The sequence below is a fragment of the Pteropus medius genome, unplaced genomic scaffold (assembly GCF_902729225.1).
Source record: "Pteropus medius unplaced genomic scaffold, Ma_sr-lr_union100, whole genome shotgun sequence".
Classification (NCBI taxonomy): Eukaryota; Metazoa; Chordata; class Mammalia; order Chiroptera; family Pteropodidae; genus Pteropus; species Pteropus medius.
Genome location: NW_024355008.1, coordinates 3,308,906 through 3,324,771, shown reverse-complemented (window position 1 = coordinate 3,324,771; position 15,866 = coordinate 3,308,906). Strand labels below are relative to the sequence as shown.

Sequence of the window (15,866 nt, the reverse complement as noted above, 5' to 3'; positions counted from 1 at the left end):
CAACCAAACATCATTTCTTCAAATGTTTAATCATCAATCTAAAATTTATACATTTTTCCACTAAACTAAATCTAATTGTTTTGTCATATGGATTCACAAAAATATGGCATAACGTCTTTGGCATTGGTGATGGCCCCAGTCCTCTCATCCTCAGCCCTCCTCTGCATTTATTGACCAGCTAGCTACTCTGCCCAGGCTTGCTGGCCCCTACAAGGAGCATAACCTCAATTCCTGGTGCTTCTGTATCATCCTCCCAAGCCTGCTCCTTAGAAAAGATCAGAAACACTTTATTAAGCTTTAAGTAACTAAAAATTCTTTAGAGTTCCAAGGAAAGGGAAGGAGGAGAAATGTGTATACTTTAACGGAGATCAAATTTTAAGTTAAAGGAATCAAGCCCTGCTCCAGCAAAGCAATCAACAGAACCCAGGTCAGATCTGGGGCATAGAGGCACCAAAGTTGAACAGATAAGTAACTGTCTTGCTCAGGTAAGTTTCATGGTGTTACATGGTCTTGCCTCTAGAAAAATGACGTATTAGGTTATCCTCCAAAATCACCAGTTTTAAAATGCCAGAAACCACGACTATTTAATGAAGAAACATGCTTTCTGATTGGGGTGTCTGTACTAAAGCTCTATGTTCTTTATTTTCTATGTTGCCCTTGAACATTAGAGGCAACATACATATTGGAAGGAAAATGAAAATATAAAACTTTCATCAGAAATATCCATTATTGTGTACATCTACATTCTTTAACATAGTGCCCTTGACGTTCTGAACAAAAAATATAACACACCTGTACTTGTCAGAATAATGCCTCAAACAAAGAGGCAAATACATTTAGCCATGAAGAAGACATTCAGAAATTTTATAACTCTAAAGATGCTGATGTATACCATAGAAAATATGAATGTTAAAGGTCATTCCTTAGAGAAAAGCTTACTCCAATTTTCTCTGACACAAAGCAAGTGTTCATTTATTTCTCTTTGCTCGCCTTTCTCATTTGTCTTTCTGTTCAGTGTTTTCTCGAGTAATCTATAGCATTTAAGTGATCTACAGTGTTTAGTTTAGAACATTTATTCTAGCACCTTAGTTTTTGGGGTACTGACAGATTGAACTAAGTCACTCTAAAAGCTTTTCCTTAATAACTCACCAGGTTCATTTTCAAGATACAGGTACATTTTATTCTTCTAAATGAAGCAGCTTTAAAGATCTTAGTAGATTGACTTCCTTCCTCTTTTCATGATGTACAATGATAATGAGTTAATAATAAAGTGATAATTTAACCATTTATCTTAATTGCCCATTTCTCTCTAATTAATCAAATAACTATTACTATGATTATTTCAGAATGAAATATTTCTTTCTCGATAGAAATTATATACAAAATATTTATGAGCAGGCACAGCACACGATCGACCAATCTGAAGGGACACCCTGATGATATATTCCGACTGAATATCAAGTCACTTTCAAAAAATCAAAAGCATTTGTATGGTACCAATAATGATAATAGAAAGATAACTTCATATCTTGGTGACTCTTGCCAAGAACGAAAGAGCACCTACCTATTAGTATTCTGCTATTTGATATTCCTCTGTTAATTAATTCATTTATTTATTTATTAATTCCACAAATTTTTACTGAGCAGTTTCTATTTTAAAAATGTTAAATTTTTTTCAATTATAGTTGACATTTAATATTATTTTATATCAATTTCAGGTATGCAGTATATATAATTTACACAGTAATCCCTAAAATAAGTCTATCACCTACCTGGCACCATACATAGTTATGATAATATTATTAACTATATTCTCTATGCTGTACTTTACATCTCTGTGACTATTTTGTAACTTCCAATTTCTACTTCTTAATCCCTTCACCTTTTTCACCCAGCCCCCCAAATTCCCTTCCATCTGACAACCATCAGTTTGTTCTCTATAAAGAAAGTCCACAATGCCAAGCAAAGAGGAAAGGGCCAGGAGAAAAGTCTAAAGGTACAGGCAAGGAGGTTAGGATGCAATATTCTTCCTAAACAGAGTGGGAAGCAATTGAATGCCTTTAAGTTGAAGACTAGGATTGTAATACCATGAGTGAAGTGAAGTTAACAAATTTAGAATATTATTTTTAACAGAAAATAACAAGACTTGGTGTTGAATTCTAGGTGCAGAGTGAGTAACAAAAAGGAGTCAGGGTGCCTCTCAAGTTTGTTTTGGTCACCCATGTAAACAGTCGTGAATATATTGAAATGGGAAAAAAGATTGGAGGAAGTACCTATTGGAAAGGGAGCAGGGATGGAGAAGGGATCAAGATATCAGGTGATTAGGGCCAAATGCATGGGAACCTAATTATTCTACATAGAAACTGATATGTCATAAAAGATGAAACTCACAGTAAGAGGCAGTATAGAAATCTTATTCTAAGTTTCAAGGGCAAGCCTCTCTTGCTCATCACAGGGGATCTTATATAAATATAATACGTACTGACAGGAAAACATTTCTGACACAGTCAGAGGAATAGCATTTTATTGAGCAGTTAAAATTTATAGCTACCTCTTATAGTCAAAATTATCCCCCAAATTTCTTAAATTTCCTATCTTTATGTGGGATTCATGAGTAACAGAATAATATTTTGAATGTTTCTTCCTGATCGTTTCTGTTGTTCCACCCTTTGATGAAGATGAGAATAAAACCTATATGGAAAGGAAAATATTGCCTAACTCCGACTTCCAAATATTCTTATTTTAAACTCAAAGTAGAGAAAATAGCAAAAAATTACCTTTTAATTCTGACTGCAACCTTATGAGATAGGTACTATAATTGTCCCTATTTTACAGATGAGGAGATTGAAGTACAGAGAGGTTAGGTAGCTCACTCTCAGTCACCCACCTACTAGGTGGTGGCGATAACATCTGAACCCAGGTAATCTGGCTCCAGAGTCTGTTCTCTTAAATGCATGCTATACTGTCTCCTTACTCCTTACCTGCCTTCTCACAGATGAAACATGAGGAGGTTAGGAGAAAAGAGATGAGGTGAATTTTGACTATGAGTACATAGTTAACCCCCCAAAAAATGAAATTTTAAGATAGGAGTGATTAAATTTTAAATCAGAATTATTTTTAAATGGCAAGATTAGATGTTTCCTGCCATGGGCAAAAAAAAAGGTCTCTTGTATAATTTGAATTAACTTAATGAGAAATAACAAAATCTTCATTTGGATATATCCATGATGCAAATGAATTTTGTGCACAAAACCCTGTATAGAGACACACATTATCCATGAGCTCTTCACAGTTAGTCTTTCTTCTCATTACTGAATAGATTACTATCTTTGGAAATAAGATCTACATTATCAGGGCTATATTCTCAGAAGCTGAGGCCACCACAGCATCTAACACAGCACTGTGATATAGAGCTTTCAATCAGATATTACTTTTCTCATATTTTTGTCTTTCTCTATCCATCCATCTAACTGTTGTTTCAGTGATGGTGATTGTCAAATCATTTGATATTAAGTTTTATACATTTTGATTCTTAATATTTTAGCACACATCTCATAAGGAAAAAAAAAGGCCTTCTCCACATAACCACAATACCATTACCAAATTCCAGAAAATTACAATTAATTTAGAACAGCATCTAATATCCATTCCATATTCAGATGTCCTCGATTTGCCAAAAATATATATTATAGCTGTTTTTCTCCCAAATCCAGGATCCAGAAAAAGAGACCAAAGAGATAATACAACTAAATGAAAAGGTCTATGTATTGCATTTAGGTTGTTATATCCCTTTAGTCTCTTATAATACAGAAAATCCCACTGCTCTGATATCATTTTACATCTGTAAGAATTCTATGGTCCCACCAGGCCAAAAGAATGTAAGAAAATATAAGATTTTGTCAAGATCAGAAATATTTAAAGCTGAATGAGATTCATTTAAATATCTTAAGAGTCAATAACATGCAAAGTATAATCAAATTTTAAGAGCTTCATAGTTGGAGTTACAGAAAGAAAAATTAGGTAATGTGTAACATGAACCTAAAGAACCTTAGAAATGTGAATTATATGAACTGGATGAGTTATGTGGGCTGTAACAATAATAAAGCCAAACCCTTTTCTACTTCTAGTCTTGCATAGGCAATAAATAAAGTTATGTTTGCATGATGGTTAAAAATAAGAATCTACATATTGTTCCAGTCAAAACCTTTAGCTATAAGCAGCTGCAGTTAGCTTAGAAGATAATTGTTTCCCAAATGGGTTAGCATCTCAACCCCAGGATTATGCAGACATAGATGTGTTTAAGACAATCAAAAATTAGAGAATCATTTTTCATGCTAAAGAATCTATGTACATTGGGTGTTAGAGAATTTGACTAATAAGTTACTCTTTTTATTCTTATTTAAGATATATAACTGAGTAAACAATTTAGATCTTTTATGTAAAATTGACATGCCGCTGAGATTATCTAGAGTATTGAGATATTTACAAAAATATAGATTGAACAAATTAAAAACGTTTTTTTTGTTTTAAGTATTAGTTAAATACTTGAGATGATACACAGGCATATATAGAGATAAATTCCTTCAAACATATTAAACTGCCTTTAATAAAAAAACTAGTATATTCTATTTCCTTTTCGGTACATTAACTACTTTGCGTATAAAATCAAATATTAAAGTGATTGTTAAAGTTTAATAGACTTACAGACAAAAAGTCAGAATTTGAACTTAAAATCTTTAAGAATAGATTTGCTTATTTATAGTTTTAACTGAATATTAACCCTTAAAAACTTTACAATATATTTTCAATTATTCAATATAGAGTATCAAAAAAAAAAACCCTTACACTAAACACAGAATAAGTAGTTGTTATGCTTTAGAAGCTATATTAGACATAGAATTCACATCCTTAAACACTAAAATCACGTACCATATGTTGAGATGCTTACACTCAGAGAGTTATAAGGGAACTAAGACCAAATGAAGGATATCGGTATGGCGTTGTCTATCTCACATTTACATACAGTCCTAAATAAATTCATTGACTGAAATAACAGGAACTCTACATATGCTATTTGATTAACTGCATTTCTCTTTTTTCCCCAAGATTATATAGTTTGAATTCGTTGATGATAATGCCAGTTTGATGTGACTCCACTAAATGCACAGAATATGCATTTCTGAATATGTGTTTCTGCCCTTTTTAATTAAAAAGGAAACACCTGTCTTCATAATAATTACATTAAAACTTCTAGAAGTTAATTTAGGAGAATATCTTTATAACCTTGGGTAATGAAAGATTTCTTAGGAAAACCTAATGTTTTCCCATCATAAAGTATAAGCTGGGCCTCCCAACAACTTCCTTCTAGAGGCTCACTGAGATTTTTTTTCATGTTGCCTATTAATTCATATAACATGACATTTGTACAACATACATTAACGTACCCTTGAATAAATATAACCATAGGTTTGGGCTTTTGCTCTCTTTCCATCACAAATTACCTATATGGTCTTGGGGAAGGAATGCGCCTTACTCTCAGTTACCTCATGTGTGAAATGAAGTGTTTGACTAGAAGATGACTAAGGTGATTTCCAGCTATAAAGAGCCAATGAAACCATGACATTTTAATAACTACAGGAGAAAATAATGATAAATTCCCTGAGGCTTCTTTCTAAAATCACCTCCTTTATCAGAATTTAGGCTTTACTATATCAGGAGGCTTTAGAGATCTTCTATCTTCTTCTTGCCCTATCCTTGACAATCGATGAGGTGGCAAATGGTACATCTGGAACATTCTCATACTCATCTCTTGTCATTTTGTAAGAAATAAAATCGGAAAGCAGTCTCATGGCCTAATCTCAATGTTGTTAAAGGAAGGCAGTAACCCTTCCACTTTTGGACAACTTTGTCCTTCCACGGACAAAAATGGTAAAATTAAAATTACATGGAAAAAACAAATCGTTGCTGTTGGTCTTATATTTTTTATTTTTTCCCCTTGCATTTACATTTTTGTTTGTTTCTCAAAGGTCTCAAAGGCCTTTAGGAAGCAATAATCACAAAATAAAATAGGCTGCTAGTAATTTATAACAGCACTTTGTTCTGCCTCAAATACGTTTTCAACCCTGTTTTCATTAATGTTTATGATTTTTTTTATTTGTTGAGTTGTTTGGAGTATGTACTATTAACCTTTATGACATTACTCTGAGGGATACATTGTAGCAAACAAAGCTGCCTTTGTTTTTTAGGTATGGGAATTGATGCTGAGTAAATGTTTTTCCTAAGTGCATACTTGTTATAGATAATATTTAAAAGGATAATTAGAAGCAGCTCTTGAAATAATAATTTCTAATATCTTCTAACTTAGCTGTTTCCTAATGACAAATTTGTATCCACAAAATGCAATACTTTGGGGCATGATAAAATCAAATCTACAAAAGTTTTAGCCAGTTGGGTCAAGTAATATATATATATATATATATATATATATATATATATATATATATATAAACACACACACACACACACACACACACACATATTATATATATATATGTGTGTGTAACATATATATATGTGTATACACACACATACACACACACACATAAACATATATAAACACATTACTTAAGAATTGATGTTCAAACCAGGGAGAATCTAAAATTTAAATCCTTTTAAACATTTCAGTTAACACCATATTAATTATTTCTATTTTATGAATTTAAAAGACCATTTATAAATCATTGGAGGTGATCATTACATCATATCCTTACTCTGAAAATCAGTAATTAAAAGGAAAGAATTAAACATTAATTCTGACTTTTGAATGGCAACGATATTTCTATTTTAAATGACTTATCAAAAAAAAAGGTGTGTACATGTGTAGGAAATATGGTGAAATATTAAAGACATTTTAATCTCTTGCATATTTGAAAAAAAACTCAAAATCAAGTGACTGATAGGTAACTTATTTTGACTGTGGTACCCTCATTTTGCCTCTCTTGGACTTTCTTTTTATCTGTAAAATAAGGACCTACATGATCTAAGTGACTAAATAACTGTAACTAGGTAGAAGCTAGTTATAGAACTTTTTTCAAAGGATATTTCATCTTTTATTTAGTAGAGTTAAGAAAAAGAAGTAGAGATCAGCTTAATTTATTTCCAGGATCAAAGTCAATGGTGTCAAGATATTGAAGAATGAGAGTTCTGAAGGGGAAAAATTATCACTTCTTAGAAGATAGCTTACAAGCTTTTGTGTCTAGGATAAGATGAACATAATTCTACGAGTTCATAGTTCTGCAATAACCAGAGTTAGGAAGATAAGTCATAACTCTAGATAAAACTTTTCAGCTTCTGTCTTGTAAACCAAATGATCTCTGGAATCTGAAGTACCAGGCAAGCTCCAGAGAAGGCTGTGGGCCAAAGTAGGCAAGGTAAGCTGTCCTTACAGTGGATTTCAGTCAAAAGTAAGTGAGGGGGAAGGAGGTAAGGGGAAGAACATATTGTAGATCAGATTGCAGATAATGTTGTGTCATAAATAGTAAACCAGGGATTTTGGCAAATTTGAACATAAATCTTTAAAGGCATGGGGATCCCACCTCTTTGGGAGAGTTTATTTCAGACTATTTTGGTAAGTAGTCTATCAAGAATAGTACGAAAATCAAGGCTTATCATGACAAAAACAGTCTCTGACTCAAAGATTTACACAAAAAGTGTCACCCAGCGATACAAAATTAATTGCCAAGAGGATTTCAGTGGGTGCTAAATTTGGTTCATTCATTGGATAACTCCATGAAAAAGATAAAATATAATTGAGACTTGAAGAAGAGTAGGGATTAGGTCTAAATAAATTAACTCTCTTTACTAAACACAAATCAAAGCAATGAAACAAACAACAGCTTTATTTTCAGACTATCTCCACACCTTTTGAGAGTTCTACTGATCCCCTTAGGAGGATGATACACCCCACAGGCCCTGTTGAAAATCAGGGATTCAGATTAGAAGAATCTTTTGAACTAATTATTGTGGTAGGATACTAGTTCAGTGGGTCAAGAACCGCCTTTCTCGTAAAATAGAATAGGATGGGATAGTATAGGATGGAATGGAATGTACTATTTTTGTAAAATGTATATGTTCTGTGGATGCATGAGTGGGTATGTGTACTGCACACTAGATCGCAGTGTAAAATATCTGACCATAAGTCATAGTCAAAAAGTTTGAAACTCATTGGTTTAGAGCAAGGTAGCAACATGATACTGATGGGCTAAATGTCCTCACCCATAGACATGTTTCAACCAGCCTCACAGAAGAGCAAGCAAAAGGAAGCCAGCATCCCTAGGCTGAACTGCTCACGAAGACAATGTAGAGAGAAAATATATTTCCAATGTTCTGAGTAAGGACTCATGGTTGAGTTGTAGAGTCTAGTTATTTATTTATATTTTAGGAAGATGCTTGTTATAAATATATATTAAGGAAGTAGAAGCAATAGATACTTGTTTAAGGAAGTTTGTGAATCAAAGGAGAAAATTTAAAAAGAATCTAGAAAGCAATTAGCACCTAGAAGAAATTCTTTCACAAAGGGAACACTGACGACAGAGAAGAGAAATGCAAAGGAAAATATTCAAGAGGCTGAAGAGAAGACGGTTTATAACAATAGTGTTTTCTCTTTGCTCACTGTTACAATGTTGTAAATAATCTATAAGGAATGAAGACTGAATCTTCTTTTTCTTTCAGTTGCCTGATAGATGACAAAAAAAGTCATCTCCTTGCATAAAGCAGGTAATTAATAATTATTTCTTAAATAAACAAAGGATTAGGTCTGACAGTTTTAGTTCCTTTTTACTGGGATGATCCATTAATGTTGGTACAACCACAGCAGCACAGTACAATCTACTGTAGCAGGTCAGCAAGAAAACCCCACATTTTCAAGGCAGCTGTCTAGGACAAGGCATATGATCTACAGCTAAAGAACAGAGAGAATGGCTATAGGAAGATCAGATCCTTAGGCTTTCCTTCACTGCATCATGCTTGCCAGCCATACTAACCAATCAATCACAGAGTTTGGCAGCACAAAATAAGACCTTTTAAAAGTATAAATATCACTGTTCAAAGCTCTCATCATCTCTCTGCTACCTGAGTGAAATTCATACAACTTATGAATTTTATGTAAGAAATTATAGACTACCTCTCTCTTCCTCTGTAACACAGTCAGAAAGCCACCCTCTGAAAGTTAATGTATGTTCAAAAAATTAAAAATTTAATTTAACTATTAATGGAAATAAGAAGGTATGTTTGCTGGTGAAAAATATAAAATAGAAGTCATTGCAAAGCCAAATAAAAGTGTGAGGTTAACATTTTGTATCCATAGCAGAGATCCCTGAGTTAACCTGAAGAATTTTAAGAAATACGGTTACCTAGATCTCCCCTACTCCCACCCTGAGATTCTAACAAGCATCCAGGGTTGAGAACCACTGAGACAAAGGAACAAGTTTTTGCTATAACCAAGATTCTATTTCTAATTGTCTTTTTTATTGGTAAGCAGTTTTGTTTTGTTTTTTTTCTCCACTATGGTTCCACAACAGGAATCTGAAAACAAATTCAAGAACATGAAAATAAACCTATAAGCTTTATGAGGGCAATAATATTACACTCGTCTTTGTGTTTAGATCTAGCAGCCCTCCAGGTCCACTATAGATTCTCAAGCATGTTTGTTAAATAAATGATGATCTTAATACAAAAGGGATAATTTTATACTGTTATAATATAGAAAATCAAGTGTGTTGACATCTAGTCTGATCAGGATAATACTTCACTTTTTTTCAAGTATGACAATGAGTATTGATAGGTACAAGTACATAAAATCAGGGCACAAGCATGATGATAAATTAAGTAGACTTAATTTCAATACTATAAGAGGACCAACTCAAATTCTCACCATTTGTTTCACACCTAGAAAAATGACTTCCAGGGTATTAACAATCTCTCGAAACTGATCAGTTTTGTACAAGTAAACCATAAACAAGAAAAGTCAATGCTACCTGATGCCACAACATGGCAGCTTAAGCCCACAAGAGTCAGCATATGAGAAATATAATGCATTTATGAAACTACAGAAAATGAGTTATGGTTAAGTGTTTGTTACTTTGATATAGTTCTGAAAAAGTGAAAGTATCGAATCAGAAGCGAAACATTTATGAAAAAAGAAGTAGGGATCTTTTTTTTTTCCGTTGGAGACTTTTTCTTCCTGTGGCTCTTCAAATGATATAGGATTTTGTGTTTCCTTAATAATCATGACACTTCACGCTATGGCTGATGAATCCTATAAGTAGACTGCCTGATCATTGTTCCTGCTCAAAACCCTTCATTATTTCCAAAACCTTTCAGGAGAAAACTCAACTCTATGACATTGCAAGAAAAAGCTCCCAAAATAAGATCATATTTGCCTGCCCACCCTAGACTTTTTAGAGTTCCTGAGGTCTTTATATTCCATGCCTAGCCTACCCACCCTAGACTTTTTAGAGTTCCCAAAGATAAGAAGTTATTTTACACATCTGTGCCTTTGCTCATTTTGCTGCCTCAGTCTGGAAAGTTCCTCTTCCCAACCCCATCCCTCAACAGGAATATCTCTCCACAAGAGTCAACTTACATATAGCTCTTCTTTCAAAATATTCCTCTATCAAGACAACCCTTCTTGCTCTGTTGAATTGTCAAATCCATCACTTATTCTTTTGTGTTCCCATCTGTGTTTGTGCATCATTCTGAAATAGCAGTTCTAAAAATGTGTTACACTTAGATCAAGGTTTATCAAAGTCAGCACTATTGACATTTTAGACTGGGTAATTCTTTGTTATAGGATGTTTTGACAGCATTATAGGATGTTTAATAGCATCCTTGGCTTCCACTCACTGCAGATCAAGCGTGTTCCCCCTCAAGTCATGACACCCGAAAATATCTCCAGATACTGCCAAATGTCTCTTGGGTCAAAATCACCCTAGTTGACTAAGATGTACCTCTGTGTACTCCTCTAATAAACCTATAAGCTTTATGAGAGCAATAATATTACACTCACCTTTGTGTTTAGATCTAGCTGCCCTCCAGGTCCACTATAGATTCTCAAGATATGTTTGTTAAATAAATGATGATCTTAATACAAAAGGGATAATTTTATACTGTTATAATGTAGGAAATCAAGTGTGTTGACATCTAGTCTGATCAGGATAATACTTCACTTTTTTCAAGTATGACAATGAGTATTGATAGGTACAAGTACATAAAATCAGGGCACAAGCATGATGATAAATTAAGTAGACTTAATTTCAATACTATAAGAGGACCATCTCGAATTCTCACCATTTGTTTCACACCTAGAAAAACGACTTCCAGGGTATTAACAATCTCTCAAAACTGATCAGTTTTGTACAAGTAAACCATATTTCTTTTAAAAAAACTTGTACACTTGCCCAGGTTCAAGGATATTAAAATCTAGCACATAAAGCCTATTACCAGAGGTAGAAATACAGACAATATACTATTATGGCAACAACCTTCAATTACAGTTAAAAATTTTTCTGTATCAACCAAATGAATAATTAAACACTGCAATAACTCAAATATTACTGAGCAAAGTTCATTTCTATAATATTCCGTGCTGCTATTCAGCTTTCTAACTTAAAACAGCATGATAACTGGCAATGAAGAAGGTCCTTGCAATAGACTGAGAACTTATGATGTAAGCATTGCATGCAGTTAATATGCTATCTAAACTTTAAAGGTATTCCTAAAATATTTGATGGTAGACTATGATTAAGATATTATACTATAAAAAAAAAGCCTTATGCAGGAAATCCTAACTGACACACTTCGTCTTTAAATATTGTGAACACATTACAGCGAAATGAATTCTCCCAGTGATTACGTCAAATGCAGTTACTTTTTAAATATTATCTCATTAATAAAATTAAAATTTCCAATTTCATCTAAACATCAGTTAAATTAAAATCTTCAAATCAACCTACCCATCACAAGAAATGATTTATATTGATTTTTATATGGTTTTAATACAAAATAAAATGAGATTTGGGATCTAGAACTTGATTTGAAATTTCTGTACATGTATGTATATAACAGTCTTGGATTAAAAATTGCTTCAATTTAGTCATTTTATTCAGTTTTTTTAAAAGATGCTCAGCTAGTACTTTTATGTTCTCCAAATAGCTTTAATTAATTGCTTAACTTTTTTTTGAAAAATGTTCAGCTAGTACTTTTTATGGTCTGAAACAATATTTTCAGTTTTTAAAAATGTTATGAACTAAAAAGCATCAAACTTAAATAATACAATCCTTTGCTAAGTCTCCTTTTCACTCCATTAACATTGATGATGTTCATTTCTGTGATAGAATTGATAAAGCAGAAACAAGAAATATATTACTTTAATCTTAAATACTTATTCAAAATAAGTTTCTAAATAGAATTGCTGTACCAGAATTCAAATACATGAGCACAAATATACATAATACATAAATACACATAAGTTTTTTAAATATATGTACTTTATGGATAATGATTTAAAATCTCTAAAAGATTAGTATTTTTTTTAATTATGCAATTATTTTAACTCCTTGAATCCAAATTATGGTAAATTATGTTTGAAATAGAAAGAAAAAATAGCCATGAATTCTTTCCAAGTCCATAATATATCTTGTCTAAAGAAAAAACATGATTTAATTTAAAAGTATAATTCATGTAATGTTCGCAGGATTTATTCAGTTGTTTAATGATAGTGTGTTCAACTAAGAGTGTAGTTAAATAAACTCTGGCTAATTATTAGATAAACATATTTGAGCAAATATCATACTTTAAGTTTTAATATATGACGATAAGTGCTCTATGTTTTTTCTTACTCTAACAATGCAATTTCATATTGTATGTTATATGGCATTGAATCTGCTCCGAGTCCTGATGACCATGTTAATGAGTATGTCTGCACTCTCCGGTCCTCAACAACTCTGTTCAGCTCTTGTAGACTCAAGCCTAGTGCCTCTTTTATAGTCAATCCATCTCATATTCGGTCTTCTTCTTTTCTTGCTGCTTTCTATTTTTCCCAGTATTATTATCTTTTCCAAAGAACATTGCTGTCTTATGATGTGCCCGAAATAGGAAAGTTTTAGTTTTGTCATTTTTGCATTTCAGGCTTTATTTGCTCTAGGACCCCCCTGTTTTTCTTTCTGGTGGTCTAGGCTATCTGGTGGTCCAGGGTTTCTAACAGCACATTTCAAATGAACCAAGTTTTTTCCTATTAGCCTTCTCTACCGTCCAACCTTCACATCCATACACAGAATTGGGAATATGATGACTATAATGTTATTGAAAGTTTCAAATTAATCTCATTTTATAGAGAATCTTAACTTCACAAACAAATAAAACCATTGACATTTTTATTTGGCCTCAATTGCCATTTAACCAAACTAAAAATATCTTTCATATTTTGCATCTGGGGTTTCACATATACAGCAATAGAAATAAGAAAACGGTCATATTAATCTGACTTTAACTTTGCTGTTCTTGAGGCTTAGTGACCTTTTTTCAAAGTTTAACTCTATATTTTCTAAATCTTTTTGTCAATAAAAACAAACAAAAAGATATATATATTTGGTTTTTATAATTTTGAGGTACTAGCATGTCTTCTTGTGAGTTCTTAAAAATTAAGACTTTAAACCAAGGGTCAGTAAACCATGGTCTGTAAGCTGAATTCTACTTATCATCTATTTTTGTATGAAGTTTGAAAGAAAGCAGTTTTCACATTTTTAAATGGTTAGAAAAAGTCAAAAGGAGAATCACATTTCATGAAAAGCAAAACTTATATGAAATTTAAATTTCAGAGTCCATAAATGCATTCTTATTGGAACACAGCTATTCTCACTGTGTATGTATTTTCTATGGCTGCCTTTGAGCTATAGTGACAGATGTGTGTAGTCATAACAGAGACTCACAAAGACTAAAATATTTATTATCTGGATCTTTGTAGAAAAGTTTGCCAAACATGCTTCAAACAATTAATATATGACTATATACACACACAACACGTAAATCTGGGGGACAGGACATGATATCATTTTTTTCAGTTAATATTATTTTATTATGTTCTTATTAATATACTTTTATATAAGCTTTGGTAAAGGCCATTAGTCATTAGCAATTAAATATTTGCCATGATGTTCATTTAATATTTGGGAAGTTACTATGGAACTGCTTGAACTGATCACTTACTTTTTTAAGGTATACCTTTCTTCACATCAAAGGCTGAAGTTTTGAGAGTTTGAAATTCCTGTAATTCCCCACCTGAAATAAACTTATACATCTAATAACAATTGGCAATAACTTTAAATCTGTAAAACTCAGCCTAATGTTTACTTTACCACGTCTTGGTATAGCTGTTATGCCTTGCTTCCCAGCTAAACCATTTTGTAGTAAAGACAAAACACAGAAAATCATATCAAGCTTAATTCACTTTCTTGACCCAGTTTACAATCCAGATTAAATACATAAAAAAAAGACAAATTTGGTAAATTAACCAAAAAATTGAATTCTTTGCAAGCAAAGATTGCTAATAGATGTTTTTATGAGACAAAAGATTATCATTCTCTACTAATGAACTTAATGTCATTCAAGCTATTGAAAAAGCTATAATAATATAAATCAGTAATTCACTGTATAATGCCATAACTAAATAGATTATAGTCTAAGCATCAGCTCATGGTTCAAAAGCTATTTTTAAAATAGGATTTCCTAGAAGAAAATCAATCATTTATCACCTCTGCATCATTATTATAGGCCCTCTTTAAAGGGATGCGGGGAAGCTTTAAAAGTCTTGAAAGAAATGTAGAATTTGCTGTGATATCCAGCATGATCTTGCTACTAAATCGTGTGGTTATTAACAATAACGATGACTATATTTTATTTTAGGATGTTTCTAAAATCTCTAAATGAAAGCATGTACAGCATATTTCTACATTTTTATATTTAGCTATTATAATAGTGAAGAAAACTAAAAATCACTTAGGGACATTAAAAATGTATAACTAGAAGTAATGATTCAAATAATATTTCTGATATGCGTCTCATTATGTAAAGCTATGAAATAAAATAAAACAATGAGATATTTACTATTATATATTAAAAGAAATACTAGGCATTAACTAAATTCAATCCCTTTTTAGAATTGTTTTTTCTTTAATCCCTAAAATAAATTATAAGAAGTGAATTCAGAGTAACAAAACAAATAATGTCATACTCCAGAGAACCAAAAATATTATTATCTCAAATACATGAACTTAAGAAGTAAAGCCTCTTCCTTCACATCCAAAATAACTGATTTTACCAAAGGCAGTCTTGGAATGGAAGGAGACCTAGAGATCACCCAAGAAATGAAAATCACAATGTTTCTTCTCTCTAAGTCATGGATGATTTCTCTCAGGTTATGTGAGATTCCATGTCAATTCTAACAATACTAGACTAATCATTAAAATAATTTTTATTTAAAAGATGATCAGACCATTATTTTCAATCGTCAGATCACCTTCGTGATTAGAGATGATGCCTTCCATAGTCAGCCAGCTCTTCTGGTATTATGGAATCCTGATAAGAAATCTCAAATACAAATTGTCTGTTTGCTTCCATTAAGGCAATATCTGTGGGCTGTAGCCGACTGGCAGTGAACTGTGAACTGGACTTAAGTCAGAAATACATTGGTATGGCAAATCTTGCACAACTTTTTACCTCAAGCTCTAACCTCAAAGTAGGAGAAGCTGCCAAAAGAGTCAGTCCTTTCTCCAAATCTAATCGAAATATTTGGAATGGTATTACAGTTCACA

At 32.4% G+C, this 15,866-nt stretch overlaps 1 protein-coding gene across 8 annotated transcripts in view; it reads right to left on the bottom strand.

The window, feature by feature from the left end:
- ZPLD1 (zona pellucida like domain containing 1) overlaps positions 1-15,866 on the bottom strand; it is a 220,317-nt gene that overhangs the window by 43,481 nt on the left and 160,970 nt on the right. The window lies entirely within an intron of this gene.